This window comes from Chiloscyllium punctatum, chromosome 39 (assembly GCF_047496795.1).
Source record: "Chiloscyllium punctatum isolate Juve2018m chromosome 39, sChiPun1.3, whole genome shotgun sequence".
In the NCBI taxonomy this organism is placed as follows: domain Eukaryota; kingdom Metazoa; phylum Chordata; class Chondrichthyes; order Orectolobiformes; family Hemiscylliidae; genus Chiloscyllium; species Chiloscyllium punctatum.
The window spans coordinates 26,733,089-26,755,583 of NC_092777.1; the positions used below are offsets into that span (position 1 = coordinate 26,733,089).

General features: G+C 40.8%; 1 long non-coding RNA gene across 1 annotated transcript in view; it reads right to left on the reverse strand.

The window, feature by feature from the left end:
• Positions 1–7,220, reverse strand: part of LOC140463889 (uncharacterized) — a 143,405-nt gene extending 136,185 nt beyond the window's left edge. Inside the window, exon 1 of the long non-coding RNA XR_011954802.1 lies at positions 6,935–7,220. This is a non-coding gene — a long non-coding RNA (uncharacterized lncRNA). The remainder of the gene's footprint in view (positions 1–6,934) is intronic.
• Positions 7,221–22,495: the final 15,275 nt, after the last annotated feature.

Sequence of the window (22,495 nt, forward strand, 5' to 3'; positions counted from 1 at the left end):
CTCCTTCTATCTTGTGAAGCAATTTGTGCCAAAATGGAGAACATTGTTAATGAACTGGAGAATCGTTGATGAAAATACTGCATTGTAGATCTTGTAAGTTTCCCATAACTTCCCTCTAAACCACCAACGCTTTTGCCAGTGTAGAAATAAACTCAGGAAGTATCCACACCATTGGTGGCTGGATTTTGTTATCTCAACTCATATGATGTTTCTGCTGAAAAAAGCCACAGAGGGACATTAATTAAATTCTTAAATGATAGAAAACAGCTTTGGACTTGCAATTGCATTTTTTTGATAATTTTAATGTCATCATAAGAAGCTGTGGACATTCTTCGTGTAAAACCCTTTGTACCTTCATCTCCACATAATTATATGGCTGATCCAAGGATATAATTTCATCAACTTTGAGTGCTTCCTGTTCACTCCCACTGCATAGAAATTTTGATGCCAATGTTCTGTATTTTAATGCTGAACATGCTAAATACTGTGTTTCCCCCAGAGACAGAACCACATGTTTGAAATCTAATCACTTGTGTGTAAAGTGCAAGTTTTGTTAAATGTTTTCAGGCGGATTTATTTCAAATGAATTGCTGATTGAATGATGACATGGGTTGTGGGACAAAGGGCTGCAAATAGGCAACTTGAATCCGAAGTTAACAGGAATCCTGATCCAAGCAGATCATTTCTTGGCAAAACGTTTTTTTTTTAATATTGGAATTCATTTACTTCCGAAAATGATAGCATCTCATTATGGAAAATATTGCTTTATCTGCTCTATCATTGTATTGTAACCATGGCAATAACAAAATACTGAGTTTTTTTTTTAAATTTTCTGGTCTCCAACTTCAAGGACTTGTTGATCCTCATTTTCTAAATTTATCTTTCAACTCTTATCCCTGTATGATCTGTGCCACTGCTGCTTTGGCAATTTGATGACAGGGGAAATGTTTCAAGGGTGGTGAAATGTTTGTTTTTGATGAGGGTTCATGTAGTTGGCATTGTGATACTGCCCCTACCTTTCATAGAATCCCAAAAGAGTGTCCAACAAATCCACATCGACCCTTGAAAGAGCATCCCAGCCAGCCCCACACCCTATCCCCATAATCCTACAAATTGCCATGACTAATCCTCATCTGGGACATTCCAGACAATTTATCATAGCCAATCCACCTCACCTGCATATCCTTTAACTTTGGTAAGAAATCAGAGCACCTGGAGGAAACCCGTGCAGATGCGGGGAGAATGTGCAAACTCTGTACAGTCACCCAAGGCTGGAATTGAACCAGAGTCTCTGGTGCTGAGAGGCAGCAGTACTAACCACTGAGACCTAGGTTCAAGACCCACCTGCTTCCTGACTTTTCTGAAATGGTCAATTCAAAATATCTGCTTGCTGATAACACAATGTCTTTCCTTGAAGTCAAAGTGAGAGTTTTCTCTTCCAAAATCATTGGATTTTTAGACATTTATTCATGGGATATGGGTATCATTAACTCAGCCAATATTTATTGGGAGTAGAGTAATACACTTTGTGAGGTGTGAGGTGATGCACACTGAAATAAGTAATGAGACAAGGGAATGGAAAGACATGGGATGTCAGAGGAACAGTGAGATCTTGGGGTGCTTGTTCACAGATGCCTGAAGGCAGCAGGACATGTTAATAGTGTGTTAAGAAGGCATATGGGATACTTGATTATTGAAATTTGCAACGAGTTAAATGAAATAAAGGCGATTGTGAGCATGGTATACTTGTTCCAAAAGGCAGGAAACACCACAGTGTGAGGTGACATTTTTTAAAGCTTCTTAGGAAAAGAGACAAGAATTTCAGTGTTGATGAATATAAATGGAAGTCACTGGCAACTTTGTTCTGCTCTTGGTTCAGACTGGCCTTGCCATTATAAATTGCAGTGACCTTCCTACAAGATCAGGAGAGAGGTTGAGTTGAATATGTAACAATGTAGTTTTCATACAAGACAACTGCTGAAACCAACAGTATAAACTAAAACAAAAATTGCTAGAGAAACTCAGCATCTGTGGTGAGAAAGCAAAGTTAATGTTTTGAGTCCAGTGAATCGTTACCAAAACATCAGATTATTATCTTTGTAGTTCTGCTCTTTAATTTAGCCCTGAGCTGCTCCTATTGCCTCAGCAGAACCTCTTTCCTCTTTCTATCTTTATCATTGACACCTATGTGAACCATGACAACTGAATCTTGCCCCTCCCACTCCAAGTTCTTCTGTAGCCCAGAGGAGATATCCTGAACCCAGGCACCACACAGGCAACACAGTCTTCAGGACTGTCGATCCACACCACAGAGATTTCCGCTGACTATACTGATCTGTTTACAACTGTATTTCTTTCCTCCACCCCTTGAATGGCTATTATGGTGCTATGGTCAGTTGTCTCATCCTCCCTATAGCCCCCACTCTTGTCCACACAGGGAGCAAAAAATCTCAAACCAAAACAGAAATTGCTGGAAACGATCAGCAGGTCTGGCAGCATCTGTCAAGAGAAATCAGCGTTAATGTATCAGGTGCATTCTTCAGAACAAGACCTCCAATGTTAACTCCGATGTTTTCTCCACAGATGCTGCAAGACTTGGGTGAGCTTGTTCAACAATTTCTATTTATGTTTCTGATTTCCAGCATCTGCAGTTCTTTTGGTTTTTAATTTAGCAACAATCTCAAACCGGTTTGACAAGATCAAGGACTATGGCATCTTTAGCATGACCACCTGGATCCTCTACCTGCCTTGCCTGTCGTCACACTGTCCTGTCTCTGACCACTAAGTGAATTTGAGGTTGTTAATCTAAAGGGTGTAACTGCCTCCTGAAACACAGCATCAGGTAACTCTCCACCTCCCTGCTGTGTTGCAGTGTTCAAAGCTCAGACTCGAGCTCATCAACTCTTCGGCTGAGTTCCTCAGCAAACAACACTTTATAGGATCACAGAATCTCTACAGTGTGGAAGTAGGCCATTCAACCCTTCGGTCTACACTGACTCTTTGGGGAGGATCCCACCCAGACCCAACTTCCTACCCTACCCCATATCCCTACATTTCCCAAGATTAATCCACCTAGCCTGCACATCCCTGGACACTATGGGCAATTTAACATGGCTAGTCCACCTAACCTGGACATTGTTGTACAGTAGGTGGAAGGTAGAGGAAATCCATAGGGAGAATTTGCAAACTCCACACAGATAATTGCCCAAGGGTAGAATCAAACCTGGGTCCCTGGCGTGGTGAGGCAACTGTGCTAACCACTGAGCCACTGTGCTGTCCCACTTTTTGGTTTTAATTTTGTTAATGTTAACTGTTTTGAAAACTGTGTATTGTTTAACAGCTGTAGACAGAGAAACAGCAATTTTACCAGGGAGAGGAGCGACAAACTGCCCCACTTTCTAAAGATGCAGTCATGATGAACCACAATGTGTCGACTGACTCCCACATCATGCAGGTACAACACTTTGCCTAGCACTGCATCTCTATTTATTTATTTAGTTCTTAAATTTATTTTTAGAAGCCTTCAACAGGGCTTTTGGTTTGTAACTTATAAATATTTCCCCAACTTACCTTCAGTCTGAAAGTAACCGCTAGTGGATCATCAAGTTAGCAGCTATTATCAACCAATGAACAATTGGTTCATTGTAATGTCACTCTTTTGTGAAGAGCCTCTGATCCTGGGCTTTGGTTTAAAATAACCTGACAAACTATGAGGTAAAAAGCCAGCAGAAAGCACCTCTTCCCCTCTTCACCGAATTCCTATGCTGCTTCCAAATTCCCCGAAGTATATATTCATTCAGGCTGTGTCTTACTGCGGATGTTATCTCTCCTTCCTGACTGTGTGTAGCTTTTCCTTGAAATGGATGTGGCTAAATGAATGATTTAGTTGAGGCTTTTAAAATTAAAATTTAAAAATGAGTGGCCTGGATAGAGTAATTCCTTTCCCTTCGCAGAGGGATCAAAGGTTTAGGTTTAAAATAATTGAGAAAGGATATTAGGGGTGATGAAGAGATATTTGTTTCACTCAGAGGGTAATAGGAACCTGAAATATTCTGCCTGAACTGGCCAAACCTCACCACATTTTAAAAAATACTTGAATCTCCACTTGAAGAGCTGTGACCTGTGAGGCTTGGAATTAAATGCAAGAATGTCGATAGGCTAGGCAGGTCTTCATCGACTGGCACAAACCTGTTAGGCAGATTGGCCACTTTTGCATTATGCATTTTCTATGATTTGATGGAATTCAGAACACGGTAAGGGAGAATATCATAAAAAGGCTCCCAATGAGTACTTTGCTCTTGCAAAGCAGCTCTTCCTTTGGTGAAATGACTCTGAAGATGCTGTGCCACCTTTCTTGCTGTCCTTGAACATTTTCTTCTATCTCCTGTTAATGATAGGCTTTCTGCTAGAACCTCTGATGGTTGTATGGTCAAGGTGCATCCTAATGCAAAAAAATAGAAGAGACTAAAAATCTGACCTCGCTAGCATGAAGGAAGAACCATTTCCAAATCATCTGGTATTGCGATGCTTGGGGACGTGGCATAGTTTTGGAGATTCACAGCAGGATCTGACAGAAGTTGAAACACAGATACAGTGGACCCAGCACCAATCCTTGTGCACACCACTGGTCATAGGCCTCCAGTCTGAAAAGCAACCACCGTTTGTCTCCAACCTATGAGCCAGTTCTGTATCCAAATGGCTAGTCCTCCCTGTAATCATGTGCTCTAACCTTGGAAATTGCCTGGGAAGTTAAACCTTTTGATTGGCAGTTTTCTGCTGTCAGAACCCACAATAAATGTATCAAATAATCAAGTGACAGAAATTGGGTTGGATATGCAGAATTTACCTGAATACTTAACTACTGTGGTTAATACCTGGTCTAACTCAGAGATTAACTAGGGTAACTCAACTGTGCTCTGAGAAATGAAGGAGACTCTCTTTGAATGACTACTTTGTTGTTTTTGAAACAGGCACAGTTTGTGTACAGGCTCTTTCTATCTTTAATGTCCTGACTAGAGTCAACTTGCATGGGTTAAAATTTCTACAAAGCTTGGCAGATACCTGTCAGTTATCATTAACTGTTGCATTCTCCCTGGCAATATTCTACCAATAAGACCCCACTTTCCAATTATTCAGCCATCTTCTCCTGTTGTTTTCTCTTTGGTAGTTTGAGCAAATTGTCCTGATTTTCGAGTCATAGAGCTATACAGGATGGAAACAGATCCTTTGGTCCAACTTGTCCATGCTGACCAGATATCCTAAATTAATCCAGTCCCATTTGCCAGCATTTGGCCCATATCCCTCTGAACCCTTCCTATTCATATACACATGGTTTAATTGTATTAGCCCTCCATCAGTCCCTCTGGGAGCTCATTGCATACATGTCTCATCCTCCGCGTGATAAAGTTGCCTCTTCAGTCCCTTTTAAATCTTTCTCCTCTCACCGTCAACCTATGCCCTCTAGTTTTGGACTCCCATACCCTGGGGAAAAGAGCTTGACTATTCACCCTATCCATGCCCTTCATGACTTTAAAAATTTCTAAAAGGTCACTCCTCGCCTCCAATGCTCTCGGGAAAATAGCTGCTGAGTATTCAGCCTCTCTCTGTAGCTCAAACCCTCCAACTCTGGCAACATACTTGCGAATCTTTTCTGAATCATTTTAAGTTTCACAACATCTTTCTTATAGCAGGAGGACCAGAAAAGAATGCAGTATTACAAAATTGGCCTAAGCAATGTCCTGTACAGCCGCAACATGACCTCTCAACTCCTATACTCAATGCACTGACCCATAAAGGCAAGCATGCCAAACACCTTCTTTACTACCCAGTCTATTTGCAAAACATAATTTCAAGGAACTGTATCTGCCCTCCAAGGACTCTTTTTTCAGCAACGTTTCCCAGGACCTTACCATTAAGTGGATAAGTCCTGCCCTGATTTACCTTTCCAAAATGTAGCACCTCAGATTTATATAAATTAAAATCCATCTGCCACTCCTCAGCCCATTATCCCATCTGATCAAGATCCTGTTGTAATCTGAGGTAACCTTGTTCACTGTCCACTACACCTCCAATTTTGGTGTCATCTGCAAGCTTACTAATGATACTGCCTATGTTCACATCCGAATCATTTATACAAGTGCTGAAAAGCAGTGGAGCCAGCACCGATCTTGTGGCACACCATTGGTCATAGGCCTCCAGTCTGAAAAGCAACCCTCCACCACCACTATTCATGAGATCTAACCTAGCTAATCAGTCTACCATGTCAGAACCTTGTTGAATGCCTGACTGAAGTCCACATCGATCACATCCCCCCACTTTGCCTTCATCAATCTTCTTTGTTACTTCAAAAAACTCAAATGCAAGATGCAAGTCTTCAACAAAATGGTCTCTTTTTTTCTCAATTCTCAAGTCTGCACAATTAAACTACTATTAAAAATATAGAGATTGAAACCTCTTTGAAAATAAAGGCACAAAGTAATCACATTTCAAATATACTATTAGGTATGCTTATTATTGTTCTCATCTACTGCTTTAATACAGACTATTTGTATAAAGAAATTGGGTGTGACAGATAAATAATGAAACTTTGTCCATGTTGTGCTACTGCCTTGCTATCTTTATGCAGGGATAGTGATTGCAGCTTCCCATTGCACTGTTGATATAAGTTTCCCTAGCTACTTTAATACATCACCAGTATACTGAAGTGCATGTTTCTTTAAGTCACAGGTGGTGAACAGTTAGCAGTAGAAGTAAACTAAAAGAGAAGAAAAATAAATTCCAAAATAAAGGATGGTGGATAGAGAAATTAACATCTAAAGACATGAAAGCCAATGGAACTAAATATTCTTCAGATGATAGCAGCATACATGTGTGACCTGTACTCTTTTAGCACATTTGAATTTAATTGAATACAAATTCAAAGAACTTTACTCACATTTCATTCGTGGCAAAAGACTAATTGGTTGCATATCGTCCTCTAACATTCGAGGAAGGAATTTTTGGATCCCCCTGATTAATAGCAGTTTCATCGAAAGGCGATTTTGTTCCTAACATTTCCCATGAGGCTCCGAGGTCATATAGTGCTCGAGTTCTTCGCCATGTGTTCTGGCTGCCACGATGGCAGGAATCTCAACTTCACAGTCTGTTCCATAAACCTGAGACGTAGCAACAAGTTTCCAGTTATTCCGAAACGGGGACAAATGCACTGGCTCTGGCCTGGAGCCAAGCCCAGCACTGAAACCCTGAGCATCGCTTTAATAATTACTCATCCATTTTTGCTGGAAACAGGCCAACCAATTGCAGTGCTCCAATCCACCTGCTACACCATTCAGCACGGACTGTAGGCAGCTGTAACAGTGATTATCATCTGAAGTGTGTTATATGAGAACCGTGTCCTATGTCTACAATAAAAGAGTACACTGTATAATCTTCAACAAATATTTATGGAAGAGAACTGCTCTGTCCTATGCTCTGTGCATAAATTACTAATCCAGAAACAGCCATGATACAGAGGCCCAAGAACCGTTATATTATAGAGACTAAGTTTTTCTCTAATAGAAAGCTTGTTTCTGAACCAAACAAGCCTTCCACAATGAACCTTAACATCAGCTTCCTGGGCCTTGTTTTCTGAAGAATGGGCCTTACAGACCATTTTTAAAATGTCCTCTCATCTCCAAAGGATTGGTGAGATATATCTGAGAGTTTGTGTCTGATATTTTCTCAAGTTCAGACATTGCTGCAAGCAAACCATGTAGCCTTTGCAATCTGAAGTGCATTTTTTTCAGGCCTAAACTCAAGTTAAACAACAACATAAATCAGAGATTTATTGGGGTATCTTTACTCTATGCCACTGAAATATTTCATCTGTTAATTACTCTTCTTTTGCTCTTTATGATAGACTGAATAGTCCAGGCACAGGCTGGAAGTAACAGATGACTTTATTTATTTTAGTCCACAGATTAAATCTGAGCACTCTTTAATATGTAAAGAAAATTATGAACATAATGTATTTTCTGTCTAAATATGGACCTTGAAATTCAAGGGACCAGAGTATAGAAAGTCCTTGTTGTTCCTGAATTTACTTTCTCTTAGGATTTTGTTCATTTGATTTGATTTATTATTGTCACATGCACTGAGATACAGTGAAAACTATTTTTTTTTTGTGAGTGCTATCCTGAAGATTCCCGAGCAGAAGAAACTAGCAACTTACCTACTTAGGGAAGTGTCCAACTGATATTCCACACATAAGATGGGGAATACCCATTGAGTCAATAGAAATTTCACCAGTTGTTAATTACACTCTTTGCTTAATGATGACCCTTGCTGTTAACAAGACAAAGTTAAATTAATCAGAGGAAAGATTAATTGCTTATTAAAATAAAACCTGGAAAGATTAAAAATCAATAAGTTACAATTATCTTTGACCCAGGAAAGGTTTGGAAATTGTTGATACTGAGGCCTTAGGTTGGGGCTGTCATTATGCTTTGCTCTGGATTCTGCCAGCTTTTGACTGGACTGCCTTTTCCCTTAAATCAGGAGCTATCCATCGACAATTATAGGGATACTAATGTGTGCAATTGAGGGTAGAGCCTATAGAGATTCCTTGGATTGACCAGAATTCTGCCTCGCTATTCTCCCTGAGTTTCAACCATAGACCATTTCCTGATGAAAGGCTGATGTCTGGAACGTCGATTCTCCTGTTCCTCGGATGCTGCCTGACCTGCTGTCTTTTCTAGCGCCACACTCTTGACTCTTGAGATCACTTATCAGATGCTGATTAATAGCAGACAGGTGGAACGAGTATCTCGCCCTATCACAGGCCTCAACACAAGTGTCGGAGATTGCCTGAACTATTAGTCATTCAGAGGCTGGAACCTCCTGGGTCCTAAAGTTTGCCAGTGGTGACCTAATGCTTGGGGAATCCTGCAGTAACCAAAAACAAAGGCATACATGTACTGAAAATCAGAAATAAAATCAGAAATTACTGATAAAGCTCAGCAGGTCTGGCAGCATTTGTGGAGAAAAAGCACAGTTAACATTTCAGTTGTGAAGAAGGATCACTGGACTCAGAAAGTTAACTGATTTCTTTCCATACTTGCTGCCAGAACAGCTGAGATTTTCATTTTTATCTTCTTGTTGCAGGGTGGGGATTGTGGAGAGATAGAGTGTTGTCAGAGCCAATGTCAGGGTCCATTTTAAAGACCATTTTGAATGACTAGTAGTACAGAATTTAAACGTTGTTTAAAGAAGACAGGTTGAAGCTTCTCATTTTCCATTCAGCAGAACTAGAAAACAAAACAACAGACTTTAAAAAGGGCAATATTTTATGCAGTATGAGAAGCAGGAGCTGATTGATTAGATTCTCATTGTATGGAGATGCAGCAGCAGAAGTTAACCATCAATTCTCATACCAGATAGATACACTCTCATTGTTCTTTGTGTTGTGATGGGGATGCAACAGTGATTGGCTGTCTCCATGGTCCCTTTGTTATGGAAAAGATGCAATGTCTACAGAAAGCTGTTGGTACCAGTTTGTTAACCAAAGGCAAGAGGGAGCTGGATGTGGCCCTTATTGCAAAAGAGGTCAAGGGGTATGGAGAGAAAGTGGGAGTGGGATACTGAGGTTGCATGATCAACTATTGTCATATTGAATGGCGCTGCAGGCTCAAAGGGCTGAATGGTCACTCCTACACTATTTTCTATGTTTCTGTGTTTCTATATATTTGAAAATGTCTTTTGCTGATATGAAACAGAGTCCTAAGTATTTATGTATCATGCTTCTAAAAAGTGCAAATGTATCATACTATGAGCCAAACTGATGATCTTAAATTGGTTTCCCTTTTAGCCAGTTCTTGCCTGTCTCCTGCTTGGTGGTTAACATAAAACCTATCTTTCACTTGGCTTTTCACCACAGTATCGGTTTCTGTCTCTTTCTTTGAGTTTTCGACTCTGCATCCAGGAATCCAGCTCTTTCAAGGTGTGAAAATGGGCAACTGAATTCTCTACAGGATTTAGAAACAAGATCAGGTAGAATTAGTATGGTCACATCATCCCCTGCTCTCTATACCACTCTGTTTTTCCTTTAGTTCGAAAAGGTGCCTAAATGCCTCGCTGTTTTGTGAATTTTATATTTGTGACAATATCATGAAGTATATGGTTTACATGTAACAATAGAGTTTTAGAACCATGGTAAGTAGGACAGTTGGAAGGATCTTTCTCCAAAGTACCTGCTGCAACTTATATATAAAATATATGAGCAGGAGGAACTTGTTCAGTCTCTCAAGGCTGCTCTGTCATTGCTGATGTCAATATGGTTTCAACCCCACTGTCCTGCTTCTCATCAAATATTGCAATACTGTGCCTTCAGATTGCCAGAAAGGTCTCCATTGTACAGATAATATGATGAAACCAATATGAATGCATGGATGTAGGCAAACTATTTTTTATGTTGGCCTAAAATCTCTGAACAGATCTTTCATTTCTGACGGTAAAGCCGAATAATCCTCACTTCTAAATTTATTATTGACAATGTATTTTTAAAAGGATCAAGTGTTTTATTTCCCTCTTGATTGCTCGCCACCGTGTCAAACAATCTCAATTGCTCAGGTTATTTCTACTGGGATTCCTTCAGCTGAAATTGTCTGTGTGACACAGAAATCCAATGTTATTTTCTTTCCTCAGCAGTCTGTTGTATTTTAATTCAGCTCCTGAAATCATTCAGTGTTTCATTTCCTGACTTCTGAACAATTAGCTTTAGAGATAAATGCATAAAGAAATCAAAAGGGACAGATACAGAGCAATAAAGTGGAAAAGTTGGCAGATTTGATGTTTTTTCTAAGATAGAGTGAAGTAGATTTTAAAATACTCTTTGTCTTCACTATAATTTGTAACTATTACAACATTTAAAAAGCAGCCAAGACAAGCCAGTATACACAAAACATAAATTCAGTTTTTCCACATCATTTGATGATGACATAATTAAACCAGAAAGTTCTGCAGTGTGTAGCAGCCAGCATTGCTTTTGTTTCATCACTCTGCATAAAAGGGATTTAAAGGTACTTCAGATAATGATGAGGTTTAGTTTCCAAATTTGTTCTTCTCTGGTAAATGGAGAATATTTGCAATTAGAACAACTTGAATTTACTATCCAAGTATTACAAGTAGTTTAAGTTTCTTCTGCCCGAAAGCATGAAATAGTTTTTTGGCATACCCAGAAGCTGAAGGCAGTATTTGATGTTTATGCTTTGCATTTCTGTCCCACCCTCTCCTTCATAAAATTGGGTATCATGACAGAGAATCATGGAGCCCCTTTAGTGTGGAAGCAGGCTATTTGGCCCATCGAGTCGATACCGACCCTCTGAAGAAATCCCACCCAGACCCACATCATCCCTGTAACCCTGTAGTTCTCATGGCTAATCTACCTAGCCTGTGCACGCCCGCATATATGGGAAATTTAGAATGGCCAATCCACCTAACCTGTACATCTTTGCACTGTGGGAGGAAACCAGAGCACAGAAAGGAAACCCATGCAGGCATATGGGAGAATGTGCCATCTCCACACAGACGGTCCCCCAAGGGTGGACTTGAACTTAGAAATGGTATAACGGCTGCAAAAAGGAAGTTTGAGGGGGATCTGCCTCTGGAGGTAGTATGGGCTGAAGTCAGAAATAGGAAAGGTGCAGTCACCTTATTGGGTGTTTATTATAGGCCCCCCAATAGCAGCAGAGATGTGGAGAAACAGATTGGGAAACAGATTTTGGAAAGGTGCAGAAGCCACAGGGTCGTAGTCATGGGCGACTTCAACTTCCCAAATATTGATTGGAAGCTCTTTAGATCAAGTAGATTGGATGGGGCGGTGTTTGTGCAGTGTGTCCAGGAAGCTTTTCTAACGCAGTATGTAGATTGTCCAACCAGAGGGGAGGCCATATTGGATTTGGTACTCGGTAACGAACCGGGACAAGTGGTGGGCTTGTTGGTGGGTGAACATTTTGGTGATGGCGACCACAATTCTGTGACTTTCACCTTGGTTATGGAGAGAGATAGGTGCGCACAACAAGGTAGATTTTACAATTGGGGGAAGGGAAATTACGATGCTGTAAGACAGGATTTGAGGAGCATACGTTGGGAGCATAGGCTGTTAGGGAAGGATGTGGTGGAAATGTGGGACTTTTTCAAGGAGCAGATACGACGTGTCCTGGATATGTATGTACCGATCAGGCAGGGAAGAAATGGTCGTGTGAGGGAGCCTTGGTTGACGAGGGAGGTTGAATGTCTAGTAAAGAGGAAGAGGGAGGCTTACATAAGGTTGAGGAAACAAGGTTCAGACAGAGCAGTGGAGGGATACAGGATAGCCAGAAGGGACCTGAAGAAAGGGATTAGGAGAGCTAAGAGAGGCCATGAAAAATCCCTGGCGGATAGGATCAAGGATAACCCCAAGGCATTCTATGCATATGTGAGAAACCTGAGAATGACGAGAACGAGGGTAGGTCCGATCAAGGACAGTGGTGGGAGACTGTGTATTGAGTCGGAAGAGATAGGAGAGGTCTTGAACAAGTACTTCTCTTCAGTATTTACGAACGAGAGGGACCGTATTGTTGAAGAGGAGAGTGTGAAATGGACTGATAAGCTAGAAGAGATACCTGTTAGGAAGGAAGATGTGTTGGACATTTTGAACAACTTGAGGATAGACAAGTCCCCCGGGCCTGACGGGATATATCCTAGGATTATGTGGGAAGCAAGAGAGGAAATTGCAGTACCGTTGGCAATGATCTTCTCGTCTTCACTGGCAACTGGGGTGGTACCAGGGGACTGGAGAGTAGCGAATGTTGTGCCCCTGTTCAAAAAAGGGAATAGGGATAACCCCGGGAATTACAGGCCAGTTAGTCTTACTTCTGTGGCAGGCAAAGTAATGGAAAGGGTACTGAGGGATAGGATTTACGAGTATCTGGAAAGACACTGCTTGATTAGGGACAGCCAGCACGGATTTGTGAAGGGTAGGTCTTGCCTTACAAGTCTTATTGAATTCTTCGAGGAGGTGACCAAGCATGTGGATGAGGGTAGAGCAGTGGATGTAGTGTACATGGATTTTAGTAAGGCATTTGATAAGGTTCCCCATGGTAGGGTTATGCGGAAAGTCAGGAGGCATGGGATAGAGGGAAATTTGGCCAATTGGATAGAAAACTGGCTAACCGGTAGAAGTCAGAGAGTGGTGGTAGATGGTAAATATTCAGCATGGAGTCCAGTTACAAGTGGAGTTCCGCAGGGATCAGTTCTGGGTCCTCTGCTGTTTGTAATTTTTATTAATGACTTAGAGGAGGGAGTCGAAGGGTGGGTCAGTAAATTTGCAGATGATACAAAGATAGGTGGAGTTGTGGACAGTGAGGAGGGCTGTTGTCGGCTGCAGAGGGACTTAGATAGGATGCAGAGCTGGGCTGAGGAGTGGCAGATGGAGTTCAACCCTGCCAAGTGTGAGGTTGTCCATTTTGGAAGAACAAATCAGAATGCGGAATACAGGGTTAATGGTAGGGTTCTTGGTCAGGTGGAGGAACAGAGGGATCTTGGGGTCTATGTACATAGATCTTTGAAGGTTGCCACTCAGGTGGATAGAGTTTGTAAGAAGGCCTATGGAGTATTATCGTTCATTAGCAGAGGGATTGAATTCAAGAGTCGTGAGGTGATGTTGCAGCTGTACAGGACTTTGGTTAGGCCACATTTGGAGTACTGTGTGCAGTTCTGGTCGCCTCACTTTAGGAAAGATGTGGAAGCTTTGGAGAGGGTGCAGAGAAGATATACCAGGATGTTGCCTGGAATGGAGAGTAGGTCGTACGAGGATAGGTTGAGAGTTCTCGGCCTTTTCTCGTTGGAACGGCGAAGGATGAGGGGTGACTTGATCGAGGTTTATAAGATGATCAGAGGAATAGATAGAGTAGACAGTCAGAAACTTTTTCCCTGGGTACAACAGAGTGTTACAAGGGGACATAAATTTAAGGTGAAGGGTGGAAGGTATAGGGGAGATGTCAGGGGTGGGTTCTTTACCCAGAGAGTGGTGGGGGCATGGAATGCGCTGCCCGAGGGAGTGGTAGAGTCAGATTCATTGGCGACCTTTAAGCGGCATTTGGATAGGTACATGGATGGGTGCTTAATCTAGGATAGAAGTTCGGCACAACATCGTGGGCCGAAGGGCCTGTTCTGTGCTGTATTGTTCTATGTTCTATGTTCTATCTAACTCAGATCTCTGGTGCTGTGAGGCAGCAGTCTTAAGCACTGAACCACTGTGCCACCTATTGGGGTCAGTTTGCAATATGATGAATCCCAATTACAGTAATGCAGAAGGCAAGCAGTACATTGTCACCCGGTTTCCAATAAAGACAAAGTGACAAATATTTGTGGAAATCTAATTGATAATTGTCCTTGATTTTTCACTGCCCATGTAAACTTATGCTAGTTATGCAGGTTGCATGGTGGGAAGAAACTGGGGTAGACTCAGATCAGCAGTGTTAAGAACGAACAAGAAGGTAACCAAGGCTGTAGTAAGGTTGGCATGAGGGAGTTGTTTTTGTTGGATAAGGGCATGGTTTAGACAGGGTTAAAGTTGGAGATCGCATTAGGTTCCACCCAATCTGATGATATCTCATATTCTTAGGTGGGAATTGGAGAAGTCTAATATTAGATTATATTTGTGTCCAATGTGTCAACTCTGGCTCCTGTAGGTCTTAATAATTGTATTATGAATCAATGTAGCTTTTACCTATTGCTATCCTGCTATTACATTTTGCTGTGAGGACAAGTGCCTTTTTTGTTAAGACCCAGTAGTGATTCAACCTCTGCCATTATTTGCTGAATAGGCCTTTAGACTCAGTTATGGAAAGGATAGGTGGAGACGGAATGTTTGTAGCCCCAGGTTGTGATCGAATTCGGTTCCTGTGTCCATTAGTGAGTCGGTTTGTACGCAAGTTGGAACAAAATGCAGGACAATGTAAATGAGCTTTCTGTAAATACAGGAAATATTCATAAGTCAGATCTTTAAAATTACACCCTTGCATGAGGTCATGTTTGTAAGTACGAGCTTTCATAAGTCGGATATTCATAATTCGAAGACCCCTGTACCTTATGGCAACCACGAGCTACTAGCGTCTGTTCCAACATTCATAAAACTTCTCAGGTCACTTTCACACACTAATGTCAAGGATTCAATGAAAGTTTCACGTGGAAGAGTTAATTGACAGAAGGGCTGCATTCATAATGGACTCTTACAAGGCAGATTGAATAGGAACAGTCAGGAAATTGGGGCCAAGTGCAGTCCAACTGAGGCTCCTCAAGATGGGAGGGGAAAAGTGAAGGAGGGAGACTGTCCTTTGCATTGTACCAGTGTTAACACAAAACGTTGTCAGATATTGTTAAGGCTTCCATCATATTTGTAACCTTAGCTTCTATTAAACAGCATTAAAAAAATTCAAAACTGGTAAGCAGCATTTGTAGTTGGATTTATTCAAGAATGCTTACCAGGATCAAAACATATGCCATCAGCATAAGATGAGTTTATGCATATCAGTTCCATGAAGGGAATTGACAAAGAGGTCCTGCCTGAATTGCTTTAGTTGATGTTGCTGTACTACAAGCTGCTGAGGTTGCAGTTCCCTCTAATGAACGTCTTTATTTTTCCAGGAGTGCGATGCTGTGACTCTCATGGATCATCTATCAGTGAGGGCTATCTAGATTCTCCAGATCCCTGGAGCAAAGCATCGAAGGTTTACTGGTATCATCTGTCTGTATTATACAGCAGTGAGCCCCTAGACATGGAAACCTGATGTTGAATCGTATTTGCCATCTTATGGCCTCGTTAGTCTCAGTGAAAGAAGGCATTGCATTGCAGATATGCTGGACATTATGATACAATGTTCTGAGTGCTATATGTATAAGGAGACAAACACTACTGCCTCTTCCTCATCTGCATGGTCTTCCATGGAAGAAAAGCGGCTGTGGGTCTCTCACACATTTACCGCATCATGACGACACTTATGTCTTCACACTCCACATTAGGAGGCTGCTCCACCAGGAGATTGACCTGGTCCTGGGCTTCCACACCCATTTGTTTCTCATCTATTCCTGTGGTTGTTTTTAGTGCAGTAGACACACAGACAACATTGGATTCTGCGAGGATGGTATGTGTCTGGAATGAGCTGCCAGAAGAAGTGGTGGAGGCTGGTACAATTGCAACATTTAAAAGGCATCTGGATGGGTATATGAATATGAAGGGTTTGGAGGGATATGGCCAGGTGCTGGCAGGTGGGACTAGATTGGGCTGGGTTATCTGGTCGACATGGACGAGTTGGACCGAAGGGTCTCTTTCTGTGCTATACATCTCTATGACTCTATGACTCTAAAACAAAGAACAGTGGATGCTGGAGATCTGAAACGCAAACAGAAATTCTTGGTGAACCTGAGCAGGTCTGGCAGCATCTGTGGTGAGAAAGCAGAGTTAATGTTTCAAGTCCAGTTTCTGACTTGGGAATGGATCAGATAAACTTAGATTAGTAATACCTGAGACATAACAATTCCTCAGTCATGCGATCATTCAGTGGTCACAGCACACACAAATGTAATTAAAACAGCATCCTCAAAACTTTTGGGGAATGGAGACATCTGACAGAGAATGCAATGGAATGACTCTACATGGACCTGTCATTTTGTTGGCTTGGTTCAGATATATGCTGCACAAACCATTTGGAACATTCGGTAGGGATTGTAAATGTAGCCCCAATAATGAAAGCTTCTCCCTCAGCCACAACCTCCTTCTCTGAAAGGCTGCCTTTTTAGTTTATATATTGATGGGGTGTGGCCATCCTGAATTGCTCATTGAATGGCTTGTTAGACCATTTCAGAGGACAGCCAAGAGTTAACCACATTGCTGAGAGTCTAAAGTTACATGTAGGCCAGACCAGGTAGACATCAGATTTCCTTCCCCAAAGGGCATTAGCAAACTACATGAGTTTTTACAATGGTTATAACATGGTTGCCTTTCACCTAGTTTGTTTTTTAATTCCAGATTATTTTATTAAAATCAAATTTCACCATCTGCCATGTGGAAATTCAAACCAATGTCTCCAGAACATTAACTTGGAGCACTGGCTTACTCGTCTAGTAACACCATCACTAAGCCACCACCTCCCCATAGGTAGTGAGCTATATAAAGATGGAGTTGGAGATGGAGCATGATGAAATAAATGGTGAGGCTGATGTGTGCCTAATGCCAACCTCTGTGGATGGAGTCCACAGGCTGTTGTTACCCATAAAATGTACACTGAGTTATTGGGGAATTCAGGCCAAGATGGTGGCCCAGAAGATCAGTCAGTGAGCTGGAGCTGTCAGGTACTCATGTAGACTTCTATTTCAGGAATTATTGCTATCTAGTTTCCTGGTAAAATAGCAAACTGTGTACAAATAAAGTGTGAAGACTTAATTATATGATGTAAACACATACAAACAGTCCTTTAGCCTCTTACTAGCCAGCTTCCTACCTTGTCATTAAAACATTGGGTAGAAAATTGGATCTTTTTTCTCAACCACAAGAATCTCATTCTTCTGATTTCTCCACATTTTCCCAACAGACTTGCCAATGCCCACATTATTCAACCTGTAAGAGTCTAAGATTGGATTCCAACCTTAGACTCTTAAACTTGTAAATTTTCCAATATGTGAAAATAATCTTGAAACTACTTATTATATACATCTTTTCGCTTCTAATCCATGTCATTTTATCTTGGGAAGAAAGTGAATGTTATGTTATTGCTTAAGAGCTGAGTACACTAACGAAGTATCAGGGCGGCATGGTGGCTCAGTGGTTAGCACTGCAGCCTTACAGTGCCAGTGACCTGGGTTTGATTCCAGCCTTGGGAAACTGTCTGTGTGGAGTTTGCACATTCTCCCTACGTCTGCTTGAATTTCCTCTCATGCTCCAAGGATATGCAGGTTAGGTGAATTGGCCATGCTAAATTGCCCATTGTATTCAGAGATGTGTAGGCTGGATGCATTAGTCAAGGGAAATGTAGAGCAATAGGGTAGGAGTAATGGACCTGGGTGGGATATTCTTCAGAGGGTTGGTGTGGACTTGTTGCGCCAAATGGCCTGTTTCCACACTGTAAGGATTCCATAATTCTAAAAAAAGGTCCAGGATGATAGCATATAACCAGCAGCTAAGTAGGATCACACTAGACTAAGGATGTGTATGTCAGTTTCTCTGTAATGATGGGCTATCAGTTTATCTGATAAGTAAGTACAAATGTTCAAGTATATTGGATTTATATTAATCCAGTATGAGAGTGGTAAATCTGTGTTAGGTTACAATACAAAAATACAACAGTGACTAGGGCAAGTTAGTGCCCCTGACTCCACTCTTTCACCTGGAGACAATGGAGGTGACCACCTCTGGGAGATGTGCCATCTGGTAATCTGTTTGAGAAATAGTGAGACTTGTGGAAAAAAGAGGAACAGCATGAATTGACTTTCTATTTCAGGTTTTATTGAGACAACCAAAAACTCTCACTGCTGGTAGTGGTGACTGAATAGATCCTCTGAATGTTTCCAGTTTCGCCTTTCTAAAACAATTGGAGGCAGAAGATCTTCATGAAACACAAAAGCTAAAATAATGAGTGAAGGACTCCATTTTGCATAACTGTTCAACAAAATGCTTTTTTGAAAGTAAACTCATTTTGTTTCATTGTGCTAAGAATTTGGAAAAATAAAGCATCTTCTCTTCACTGCAGCAGCCTGTAGGCCACAGCAATTCTCAATGAGCTGGGAATATCCTTTGCAACTTCCAGAATTCCTATTCGAGAGTGTGGTGCTGGAAAAGCACAGCAGGTCAAGCAGCAGCCGAGGAGCAGGAGAATCAATGTTTCAGGCATAAGCCCTTCATCCTGATTGTCCTGCTCCTCGGATGCTGCCTGACCTGCTGTGCTTTTCCAGCACCACACTCTCGACTCTGATCTCCAGCATCTGCAGTCCTCACCTTCTCCTAACTTTCAAAAATCCCCCAACCTCCCTCCCCTTCCTCACTTTCTGCAGCTTTTACATGAACATCGCAATGTTAATCTAAGAAAATGTGGCTGGAGTCACAAAATGGTTTGAAGTGCAGATTGCTATTGAAAGCTTTGTCATGTTGTTAAATGGTATTTTAATTCTGACGTTCTTCATTCAGCAACAGGAAGGTTTATGGTTGTTCAGTTTTACATTGTGGTTGATTGCAGAATTACACAATGCTGTGATAAGTTCCTCAGAACTGCTATTGTCTCTTGTGATTAAACGTATTTTAATTACATGCATGTTTCTGAAAAGATTGAGATATTTGAAGGTGAAAAGAGCTATCGTATCTTTTTTGAACAGCACATTCTTTTTTGGACCAACAAAAGGGATCGTGTCTCCTTTAATTGGTTTAGGTCAAAGCAATTAAATTGTAAGTGTGAAACTGTAATAGGGAGGAATGTAGCCATGAGTTCCAATGGGACTGAATGAAATGACTCAGTAACAGTTTGCAGAGATATACTGAATTCACGATTATTCTGCCACTAAGCTTGATAGAACAATTTAAACATTTAACGCATCACTGAGAAATTATCCTCTGACTGTGGAAAGATTTTTTCTTTCTTTACAGGATTATTTTCTAAATTTAGCATCAGTCCTCAGAAGTCTTTCATGCAACATGTAACATTAATAAGCTAGAAATTCCTAGTGAAAGGCTCCATGTTCCTGTTTCAGAAAAGGCTTTTGGAAAATTAGGATGGTCTTCACTGTGTAAGTAATTTAAAAAAAAATCTCCCCTCCTTGTCATAGCTCATGTACCACGAAAAGGTCACTAAAAGATTATCTGAGGGCATACTGATCAATTTGTTGCTGTGATACTGCTGTTTATAAAGCTGAGTTTTTTAGGAGTTAGCGTTGCTAGCATTTGTTCACAATTGTGGTTAACAGTTGCTGAAAGACATGCATTCTAAAATGGCAGGAATTGCTTTATTATTATTTTACATTAATAACCTCTCTCCATTGTTATGATGGATACTGATGTAAAAAAAAGTCACAATATATATTAATCTTTTAAATATTCACCAGTAACTATATGATTATTAGCAAAATAGAATAGCAATATTAGATCTGGCAGCATCTGTAGACAGAAAAACAGTATTAATGTTTCAAATCTGGTATGAATCTTCTTCAGAATTGCGGTGTTACTTCTTAGTTCTGAAGAATTGAAGCGTTAACTCTCTTTCTCTTGTTATAGATGTTGAGTCAAAAAATGTGACACTGGAAAAGCACAGCATCTGAGGAGAAGGAAAGTCGATGTTTTGGGCATAAATCCTTTATCAGGAATGTGGGACGAAGGGTGGCCCAAGGGGGCTGAGAGATAAATTCATTTATCTCTTAGCCCCCTTGGGCTGCCCCCCTCCCCATATTCCTGATGAAGGCCTTATGCCCAAAACATTGACTTTCCTCCTCCTCGGATGCTGTCTGACCTGCTGTGCTTTTCTCGCACCACACTTTTTGACTCTGATCTTGACCATCTGCAGTCCTCACTTTCTCCTTGTTACAGATGCTGCCAGCCCTGCTGAGGTTCTCCAGTATTCTGTGTTTGTTTCAGAAAGTGAAATGATCAAGGAGGAGTTAGACTAAAGCCAGTAAGGCTAACCGGAAGAACAGACAAGGGGAGGTTACTAAACATGGTTGGACTGGCAGTCTAAAGTGTATTTGATTTAATGTGAAGAGTATGACAGGCAAGGGGAATGAAGTTACCATGACTTGATTAAGAGAGGGACAAGACTGGCAGCTTAACGTTCTAAAATTAGATGTTTCAAGGGAGAAAGAGCGGGATATAAAAGAGATGGGGAAGTTGCATTACTGATTAGGGAGAATATTAGAGCTGCACTGAGGGAGCAAATCTTGGAGGCCCATACAGCAAGATCTTATGGATCAAGCTCAGAAATAGGAGGGGTGCAATCACATCGATGGGATTGTTTTGCATGCCTCCCATTAGCCAGCAGGAGACAGAGGGTCAGATATGTGGACTGATTATGGAAAAATATAAAAACACCAGGGTTGTTGTGGTGGGTGATTTCACTTCTCCTATATTGACTGAGTCTCCCTTTCTGCCAGGGGGTTAGATTGGGAAAAAATTGTTTGGTGCATTCAGGAGGGATTCTTGAAGCAATATGTAAATAGCCCAAATTGTGGTGAGGGTGAGTGTGGAAAGGACAGATGTGGAAGGCAGCAGAAGTTAAACAGTAAAAAAAAGTCATGATGCAACAGCCAAAGAGAGTGGAAAAGAATATAATAAAGAAACATAAGTGTCTGGAGAGTAAATAAATAGTAGTCATCTGAATAGAGGAAGAAACAGGATCAACCAGGGAGTAAAAAACACAAATAAGGAAACACATAGAACAAGATGAAGGCAGAAGGTATGACCAAATATTATTGCATTTTCATTTCTCATCTACCAGAACTCATTATATTACATCAATGGAAGTATACGGACTCAAAATCAAAGATTAATAACCGTTTTTCATTTATTTTATTGTTTCTGGATGTAGCACTGAATGTTTTTGTACCCAGCAGTCAGCATTAAATATTTACCTCAAGACCTGTTTCTTTAAAGTAACTATAAGCATAAGCTCACAATGATTATTTTGAAGATTCTGAGATGGAATAACCACTGGAGTACATCACCCATTGAAACAGATTTATACAATTGGTCAGTTAAAGGGCAAGGCCACTGATTTAAGTTCACTACAAAAAAATAAAATTGAACAGATTTGAGGAATTAGATCCTTAAATCCTCAATAAAAAATCCTGGAATCCAATGAAATAGAAACAGAATTTGACTCAGTCAGTCACCATAAATCAGTGGGCCTGAACAGACAGAAGAATTCAATCATATAAATTGAAATACCTTATCAAATTGACTACAGGAATACCACTAAAAGTTCATACTTGGGTACAAAAAGTAATCAAAACGACTAATGGAATGTTGGCCTTTATCTCAAGGGAGTTCAAATACACAAGTGAAGAAATTATACTTCAACTCTACAGAGCTTCAATCAGACCCCAAATGAAGTATTACAGTTAGCTTTCTGTACTAAATCTCAGGAACAAGCTTTTGATAGTGGATGTGGATACAAAACAGATTCACCGGATTCATCTCTTAAAGAATAAAGTTATAAAGAAGTTCCCTTTATTGCAGTTTGCATTTCATTTCTTTGGAGGATGATCAAGCCTTAGGTCTTTAACATGATAAAGAGGCAAAATGATAAAGCATGGAAGATAATTGTTCAAATTAGAACCAGAACATTTATATGAATTGAGGGATCACCTTTTCATATGCTGTTTTGAAACTTTCAACCTGAAACCTTGTAGGTGGTTGATAAAGCAGAGCAATGGCCTAGTGGTATTATTGTTAAGTTATTAATCCAGAGACTTTAGTAATCTTCTAGGGTCCTGGGTTCAAATCCTC